Source organism: Pygoscelis adeliae, unplaced genomic scaffold, assembly GCF_000699105.1.
Source record: "Pygoscelis adeliae isolate BGI_AS28 unplaced genomic scaffold, ASM69910v1 Scaffold117, whole genome shotgun sequence".
In the NCBI taxonomy this organism is placed as follows: Eukaryota; Metazoa; Chordata; class Aves; order Sphenisciformes; family Spheniscidae; genus Pygoscelis; species Pygoscelis adeliae.
In genome coordinates this window covers 90263-99484 of record NW_008825270.1, presented here as the reverse complement: position 1 = coordinate 99484, position 9222 = coordinate 90263, and positions in this window count along the sequence as shown.

The following is a 9222-nucleotide window of genomic DNA, read 5'->3' as shown; positions in this document are numbered from 1 at the left end:
AGTGCACTAAAATCTTCTTTTGATGAGATGAAGTAATAATGGCCTTTTTTCAAACAGGAAAAATAGGCATATGCAGCTGCATCTATGAATGGAAAGTCAACATGCAGAAATAGAAGATGCCAGCAATATAAAAGTATGTTCACACCCATGTAAATACAGATGTCTCATGTACCTGTACATTTGTGAAAAAACTTGGCTTCGTACTACTAAACTAGATGTGGACCAGGATATTCTGACTAAATATTTTATTGGACAAATACCAGTTAATTGCAGCAATTTCACAGGAAGAATGTGTTTGTTTTAGCTAAAATCCTTCCTAGTGCAAAACCAGCTGCTCTGCTGCCTTACTCATCCCCAAAAAGCACTAAGGCCGTTCCACCTGGGAAGAGAAAACTCATTGTGCAATTCCTTACTACGCTATCCTGGGTGTGTACACACAGTGCTAGACTTCAGCTCTTCTGTGCTGCATCTTTCATTTAGATGCTGTGACTATTTAGCCTCTTCCAAGACAGCATTTACAGAAGTCAACAAAACTTAATAAATTAGCCCCAATGAGTGTTGAGTATGCTATTAACATGTGCAATAAATACAAGGCAATAGAATGGGAAGTAGGGAAACTAGGCCTGTCTGGACGAAATGAGTAAGATGGCTGATGAATTCTGCCTGTTGCACATTTTGGGGGTTTGTTTTTATTCTTCCTGAGCCAAAAAAAGCCAACCGCAAACCTCAGACTCGCACTTATGCCACTCAAAGAGGGAATTGTTATGCTAGCAGGAAAAATGACCAAAGGAAACACACTTTACTGTCTCGCCCTCATCATTTTCCCACCACTAAGCCTTTATCTGCTCCACCCTGGCTGGACTGAGCGGACCCTGGTGCCACCACCACCCTTATAGGATCTGAGAGTCTTAGTGACCTGGAATACAAAGTTTCCAGATCTGTAGCCTTCATGTCTTTTTCCTTTACTGGTTTTAATTTTTTTTCCAATTAAACCTAACCTCCTTGATAAAAATACACGTCTCTGAGCACAGAGGCAGCCATTTAACAGTTACTTTAAGCTTGCCAGGGCTCAGAGCGTGTGAAGAGTTCGTGCTACTTCTGCAGTCTTTTCCAGTTCGCAAACAAAAAAAAAAACCACCCAAAAAGCCACAGATGGAACTGTCCTTGTTTCTCCTGTTCTCTTTTTTCATTTCCTCTTGCCTGCAAGGAAGCAGAAAGAGATTCTGTAGTAGTAGTCATAGCTTGAGTCCACCCTCACTCATACTTCATTCCAAGCAGAACTGTTATTATCACTGCTTCTCATCCCCTCTAAAAGACTGCAGTTTTCTCTATTTCAAAAAAATACATGATATTGTAAAAATGAATTTACCTTGTTATTTTGTGATGGAGGAGGAGCAGATAAAGACTGAGATACAGCATCGTGAAGATAATCTTTCTGCTCAAAACCTGGGGCCCTGCTTCACTGTCTAGTCTTTTGGCAATCATGTTCTTCAAACTCGTTCATTCCACTGAAACAAGTGCTCGAGTTTCACAGCTCTGAAAGGCTGGGTTTGGTTGGATTTTTTTCCTCTCAGATGGAATAGGAAAATTTCTGAAACTGTGTGAGAAGAGGGGACTGTGAAACAGGAAAATAATTTTCCTATTAGCTGCAGTCCCAGCCTTGACTGATGAGCCTCCTTTTCTTTTCGATTTGTGCTCTGATCTCTGAGGCAATACAGCCCATTAAGGCTCCTGAGTTTAGTGATTTCATCCTGCTCCTTTGTCCCAATCAGCTCTTCATTGCCTCCTGGAGCTAGCTGCTTTCCCATGCGACTGTGGGTAGTTATTTCGGCTGGCGCGCAGCCCCTGTGGAACCAGTCACCCAGTGCTGAAGGAGGGGGAAAGCCCTGGTCTGCTCACAGTCCTGATGATCCTAGCTGATAGCTTCTCACTGAGGTACCAGTGGGTTTGACTTGGCTCAGCCAGACCTAACAGGTACCAGCCTGTAGCAAAATTAATTCATAGGCCATATGTATGTTTTCTGGTGGCTTTTGTCCAGGAGACTTACCCCACTCAACAGTGAAGGGGCTAAGGCATAAATAGAGCAGTGTTTTAGCAGTTGGGTACTGACAATTTTGGAAAAAAAAACCCTCCTGCATTCTCTCAGCTTATTAAAAGCAGAAACAATAGCTTGCTAAAAACCCTTTGATGAACTGTCCAAGAACGAGTTTTCAGTTTCTTATACCTCCCAGACAGAACCTGACTTCCATAAAACTCAGCTGATAATTGACATACTGGGGGGGGGGGGGAAGCATCAAGACAAACCTTACCTTATCTCACCTGATCTGCAGAGAAGATGATTGTTTTCTGCAGAGTCCTGATTCCTCTGCTACAGACCAGTGTTGGTTATCTATCTGTCGGTTTTCCCTTCTGTCTTCAGCAGCAGATACTCCTCTCACTGACTGCTCACACAGCAGCAGGGTGTCAGGCAAAGGTGTTATGTGAAGTCCATGAGTTTGGCTTGTCAAGTCCTACAAGAGTATGCTTGAGCTTAGCATTTTTATTTCCATTTTGGTATTCATCCATGCATGCATGGACTTGTTTCTCTCCAAGATTTAACTTTGCTTCTGTTGCTAATAAAGTGCTAGTTTCAGCCAGGTATGAACTTGGACTTTGCTAACAGGGTGTTAAGGAACCAAGGTACTGCCACGGAAATGTGACACGTACAAGTTTTCCTAGTTTCAGTATCACACCCAGGTGTGATAAACTTCGCACAGTGTGTAGTTTAGACTTACCTAAGCAAGTGCCTCCAGTGTGATTCACCTCCTAGAAACATCTCCTTGGGCTAACACTTGGGTTTCTTCATGCCGAAGTCCTTTATATAGGCATGTGCCTGTTCTCATCCTTCTAGTTAAAATTCAGAAAGTGAATCAATATTTAAAATTCAACTCAGTGATCTGCTTTTTTTTGGTTTTGCTTCAGCTATGGCACCTGGACTTTAAAAAAAAAAAAGTAGGTATAGAGTGTGGCTTTGGATCCCCTGGAAATGGAAGGGGTTTAAACTTTATAAGGGTAGAAAACACAATGATCTTGAAAGGCAAGTCAGTACTGCTGGGCAAGGGAAGGTCAGACCACCGAACACCGTGACCAAACAAACAGCAGGACAGAGGTGAACACCCATGGCGGATTCCTTCGTTCCTTGCACACTGCTTTCAGACAGCAATGGAAGCCAGTGTGTGAATGCAGAGGAGCCATATTTTAACCTCTGCTTATTTCTAACTCTTATATATTCTCAGTCCAGCTGTAATAGTCTCAAATAAAGATAATAAAGTGATAATAAAGATAAACTCAATACAAAAAAATAAAAGTACGTAATACAAATAGATAAAAATTAAATACATATTTAAAATTATTAAATGTAATGTAATATAGTAACATTGATATAGTATATTAAGTATATGCAGATATAATGTATAATATAAACAGGTCATATATAAATAGACAAAACATCTTAATATATATTAAGATAAAAAATAATAAAAATCATAAACTCTAATAAAGATAGTCTCAGTCCAGTCCAACTGTCCCCAGGTTTTTGAGCCAGAACTGTGCGTCCAACACCTTCACATGTCCTTATCAAAATCAGAAAGGGCAAAAGCAAGGGTAAGCCCTTTTGATTCATTTCTAACAGCTGCAGTAACATACATTGTTGCAGTAACCGAGCTGGACTGTTGGTGAGCATCAAAATGCATTTAAAGGTCCTGCACCTAAACTCTCTCCATTAATTTAATCGTAATCACTGAACAAGGCTTAATGCTCCTTGAAAATATAGCTGAATAGGGCACCACCAGACCACACAAAGTGGGGATGATGCCCTTTGAAGAGGCCACCACAAGGAATGGAAGAATGAAGAGATACCCAAGTGTACGGGGTGCCAGACCTCACCCTCTCGCTCAGTCCCTTCTTCAATAAAAAGCTTTTGTCAGGGTACTGCCTTTACATCCATTTTGGTCTAGGATTCCTATCGCAAAATTAAATTAAACTCCTGAAAGTCAATGAATGATAACAAAGTCAGAGTAATGAGGTCTTTTCAGCAAGAAGGCTTACTGGCCTGCACGTTGGTGTAGCAAGCTCCTAGGGTTCACTTGCAAGATACCGTTATTTGTAAATAGGGCAAGGACACCCAGCTCATGAACAATTTTCTCCAGGATTAGACAGGATGTAACTCACAAGAGTATAAGCACAAACTAACATATATTCATCTAGTTATTCACACAGAAAGCGTGGCAGACCACTCCAGCTGCTTCTGACTAAATCATCAGTGCTTTTTTATGTATTTTTTTTTCTGGGGGATGGAGAGCATTATTTTCAAACAGATTTATGGCTGGGGTCTTCCAAAGCATATTACCAGTCAAGTGTCCTGCCCTCAGTGCTTCTTGACCACTGTAATTCATACTGCACATGTATCTCTTTGGAGGACTACTTACACAAGCCTAATTCAAGGTCACCTAAAACTTCCCTGTCTTAAGAGATCATTTTCTTGCAAGTAATTTCCAAAATTGAGAGGGTTTGATCTTTGCTTAATTTGTTGAAAGTTCTCTTAATAACCTCTCCTAATAGCCCACAAAGATGATTTTCATTTAGGCCTCAAACTCCATGTAAGGTCTGATATGTGGGGTTTTTTATTTTGCTCTCAGCCTTTTGCTGTTTGGGGCCCATCATAACAAATCTCTATTTTCAGCTAAGACCTTCCATTCCAGTCTGCCTCAGCTCACTGTGCTGCTCCACGCCGCTGTGGCTGCAGTGCTGCATGCCAGGCTTTCATCACATGCTGCTTTTCCTGCCTCTCCTGCAAGCTGGCACCCAACAGGGAGATTTTTTTTTTTGTCTTGGCAGAATTTACTGAGTCAAGGCTTTCCACAGACAAAAACCACACGTTTTCTCCCCACCTCTTTCAACGAGTGGTGGTGTTTTGGTCTGGAAAAGAAAAGCCATGAACTCAGGCTTCATTCTTGTCACTTGATCCATCAGAAGGGTGACATGGATGTACCTTCGCACCCACATTGTTAATCCCAGAGAGTGCAGCAACATAAACATGTACAAAATCTATCTCCCCCTAGCCTTTGATCTCCCTGTACCCACAAAATCTGTGTCTCAGGGTGGGGGGGAATGTTTATTCGCCCAGACTTTCAGTTGATGACTTTACTAATTCATTTGCTTGTCCAGTTTCCCAGACACTGTTTCTCAGACCAGGACCGCAACGCCACAGCTCATCACTGAGTGATGGTAAGTAGCACAGAAAGAAATGTCTCTGAACAAGCAATTTTGATACAAAGCAAGATAGAAACAGGTTTTTTTCCCTTTGCTGTGTGACCTTCAACCCTTAGAGCTATCTATGCCTGTTGTTACACTCTATTGATTGTCCTTCAGATATGCAAGCTGATCTGTTATGGTTCATTTAACCATCCTGTTTACTTGCTTCCCTTCAAGGTCACGAGATAAACTTATATCCAGCTGCATGCTGAATCCCTGAAAGGCCGATGGGTAGTTTTCCCACATAACAGAGTCCCCTGCTGTCCAGTGACCTAAATGATTGACCTCCCCCATCTAAAGCTTTAACAGTATGTTTCTTATGGGCGGCTTGCTAACAGAGCTGCAGTTTTTGGTATCTATTACTGTGTCTGAAGCAAAAGAAGATTCCAGCATTAATGGCAGGACCACATTAGTCCCGCTTCCACAGGGGCTACGCCCTTCACTAAAGGCTGTTAGATGCAAGTCTGTTTTGATGCTACAGAAGCCGCATCTCAGCCAGCATTTTGACACCACTGTCTGTTTTATCAAGGGGTGATGGCAGAGCCTGCTGGTAGCCTTTGATACCCATGATTTCTCATGATTTAAAGGCACACCCAAAAAAACTGAACTGGTTTAGGTCTCCCAGTTTGGGCTTCACACACCCCTGCGGTTGGAGAAACTTTGCACGCTGGCAGTGAACCCTGTAGGGCAGCCATGAACTTCTGTTCATTGGTTTCCACTGGTTACATTTACAGACATTTTGCTGGATAGAGCAGATCTGCAATATTGAGGTAAACGTGGCTTTATCAACTTCAGCGAGAAAAAGGACATCTATTAGCAGTCTCAGGAAGGTGGAGGACAGGAGACAGGTTGAAGGGATATATTGAGTACAGGCATGGCTGTTGCTAACCCAAAAGCTTCACCTCCTGCACACACACACACCTCGCTTTCACCACAAGCAGTGCCAGAGTCTGTTTGTGGTGCTAAGCACCTGGAGCACTTTCAGGCTTGGCCAATGGGTTCTGCCCTCCTCCTCCCAAAAACACATTTTCTGCAGTAATGTCCTGTACACCCTCTCCAGCATTAACAAAATTAACTTACCTGCTTTGAGAGCCACTTTGCATCTCTAAGCACAGCACAGGCTGGGCACAGCTCCTGAGCTACATGTACTGCAGCACACCGATGCACCCACAGGGGTGCCGGCTGTCCCAGGCACAGCCGAGGGGAAGGGGGGGCTGGTTTGCAAATGGGGTAAGAGACAGGGCAAGTGACAAAGGACAAATTTGCTTTCCTCCCAGACTCTCAAAAGCCCATTTGAGGCTCTCCCACACAGGGCAACCCCAAACAAGCAACGTAGGAACAACACATCTGCAAAGTAAATATCCACTCCCTCAAAGGCCTAATTCTGCTCCACTTGCCTCTCCACAGCCCCTACAGATAGGATTGCCTGCTGCTGAATTATTATTTTATAGAGAGCTGAGTCTTCATAAACACTGCCAAGCCAGAGGAGGTGTGGATGGAGGCCTGCTGCCGCCCTCTGAAGGCATCTCTGGCTCTGCAGGTAAATTAGCTAATCATGACAATTAGGGGAAAAAAAAAGACGGCGTGCAGATCTTAACCAATTTCCACTCCACATTGTAAAGCCCAAGCAAAGGAGGATGGCAATAAGGATGCAGACAGCCAGTGGATTAGATTAAGCACTGGGGAAAGTAAAAGAAATAAGCTTTTGAAGATGGGCTTTTTTGTTTGTTTGGCTGACAAGCGTGGGTGTCTTTTTCACATCAACTAATACATTTTAATAAGCTAGGAGGGGGCTCGTGACAAATGCTGTCAGGCCTCATTTACTTTGGCATTTATTTTCATTTCAAAGAGCTGGACTTTTCAAGACTAAGGGACACTTTCTTTGATGGGGGAATGACTAGATGGTGGTAGCTGCTTTTTGCCACAGTGCTGTTAAGGACGAGCCACTGCTTTTAACCAGGACTATGGGTGCAGTGGGCAGCATGCCTCCAGTCTGCCTCTGGGCTTTCAGGAAGAAAGGTGTCTGACATTTAAGAGCCAGAAGAGAGACTGATGATCTCCAGTGCCCGGCTGAACGGAGGAGCTCCATCTGCACTACCAAATGCAGTGGTGCTCAGCATGTAATAGCTGCCCACCACTGTATTCTGAGAAAAAACTGAGGGGAAAAATCACAAGAAATCCCCTCCTCTCTCCCCTCCCCAGCACTCATTCAAACTTGTAAAGAAGAGTCATTCTGAATCCCTGAGATTCAAAGTCCCAAATGCACATCAGAGCTCCCCTCCCATCCCCACCAAAGGAAAAAAAAAAAGCATTAGAGCAGGGTGTTTCTTGTAAATATAGTGCATATACCACCTAAGGGGGACTTTTCATACGTACCGTCAGTCCCCTCCTTCAGAACAGCCTCTCCCACCCTCCCACCTCTTTTATCCAACCACACAGCAACTAAATGATAATTCATTGGCCTGAGATGAGCCCCAAGAAAGACAGCAGGTTTAGCACCTGTAATAGTGAAGCTGCCCCTTAGAGACAGAGATGCAGGAGACAAGGGAGGGCTTCTTGTTTCTGTTCCAAGAACCACTGATATATGTTAGTTGATAAGCATTTAGTGTGAAGTGGATGAAAAACCCACAGTGGAAAAGAAGGCTCGCTTACCGATAACGGGTGTAAATCAGTGTAAGAGGCCTACAGGGTAGGTGATGTATGGCACAGATGCTGTCGTTTCTCAGTGACATTTAATATATATAAATTCTGTTACTTTCCAGGTAGTTCTGATGCAGTACTGACTTGAACCCTGAGCATCTCATAACTGGCCTGTCTGCTCTTTGAGGAGCCCAAGCAATTCTCACAGAACTCACGCTTTTGGGTTAAAAAAACCCCACTAATTTCCAATTATGATAGCACCACAGAAAACTCCTGGCTGTGAGCCAATGCAGCTGTCTTCATAAATTTTTAGATCAGAAAGAATGATTCTGTGACTCCAATCTATTTTCCAATGTAACAGAGGTTGTTACTGCACAGTCTATAATAATTATGCCACAAGAAATATGACCTAGCTCTTGGCATAAGTGGGAGTTAGCTCTGAAGCCTAATGACAGACACTTCAAATGGCGGCTCCCTAAATATTGCTGCAATTTATAGCTACTGCAAAGCGGCTCTGTACTATGGCGGGAGTTTAGGGTAGGTGGGACCCTTCAAGCCATTGTGTTTTGGTGTTTTTTTTAAGGAGTTTGCTTTCCTTTTGCTTATGGAAAAGTCTGATGACCACACTATAATTAAGCCTCTACCCCACCTTCTGTTATACCAATTATCTGGGAAAAGATTAATCTAGTCAGCTATTTCCTTTACCTGCATATATTTCTTCTTCATCACCCTCTCACATACGTTCTCCCATACAGATGTGTCTCCTACACGTACACCCATTATTTGTGGCCCAGAGAGTGTGTTGACCATACACAACTAGCAACTACTGATTAATAATGACAATTTCCAATTCACTTATTTCCTCACTGGAATTGCTATTTATCATTTGGACTGGAGAAATGTGGCCCAAACTACTAATACACCCCGAGCTGCCACTCCTTGTGTACTTAGGACAGCTTTCACTAGACCTGGAGAAGTGCTTGGGGCAGGATTCGTCCCCTGGAAGGGATGAACTTACACATAGGGGAGACGTTAACTGGCACAACAATTATACAGCACTTGCTCTCACAGGTGGGAATAACGGTTGGATATAACTAACATGGGTACTCAAGGTATCTTCAGGTGCAAGTAATGAATGAAGGGCAGCCAATTCTCAGGTAGAAAGTGGCAGCTATTTTACCGCATGCAATTTTGAGCACCACATTAATGAGATATGCTGTTCCTTTGCTGCTAACCTGCCTTAAAAGCTGGCATTTCTATTTTGAAGCTTTTGTTTATTTAGTTAAATGC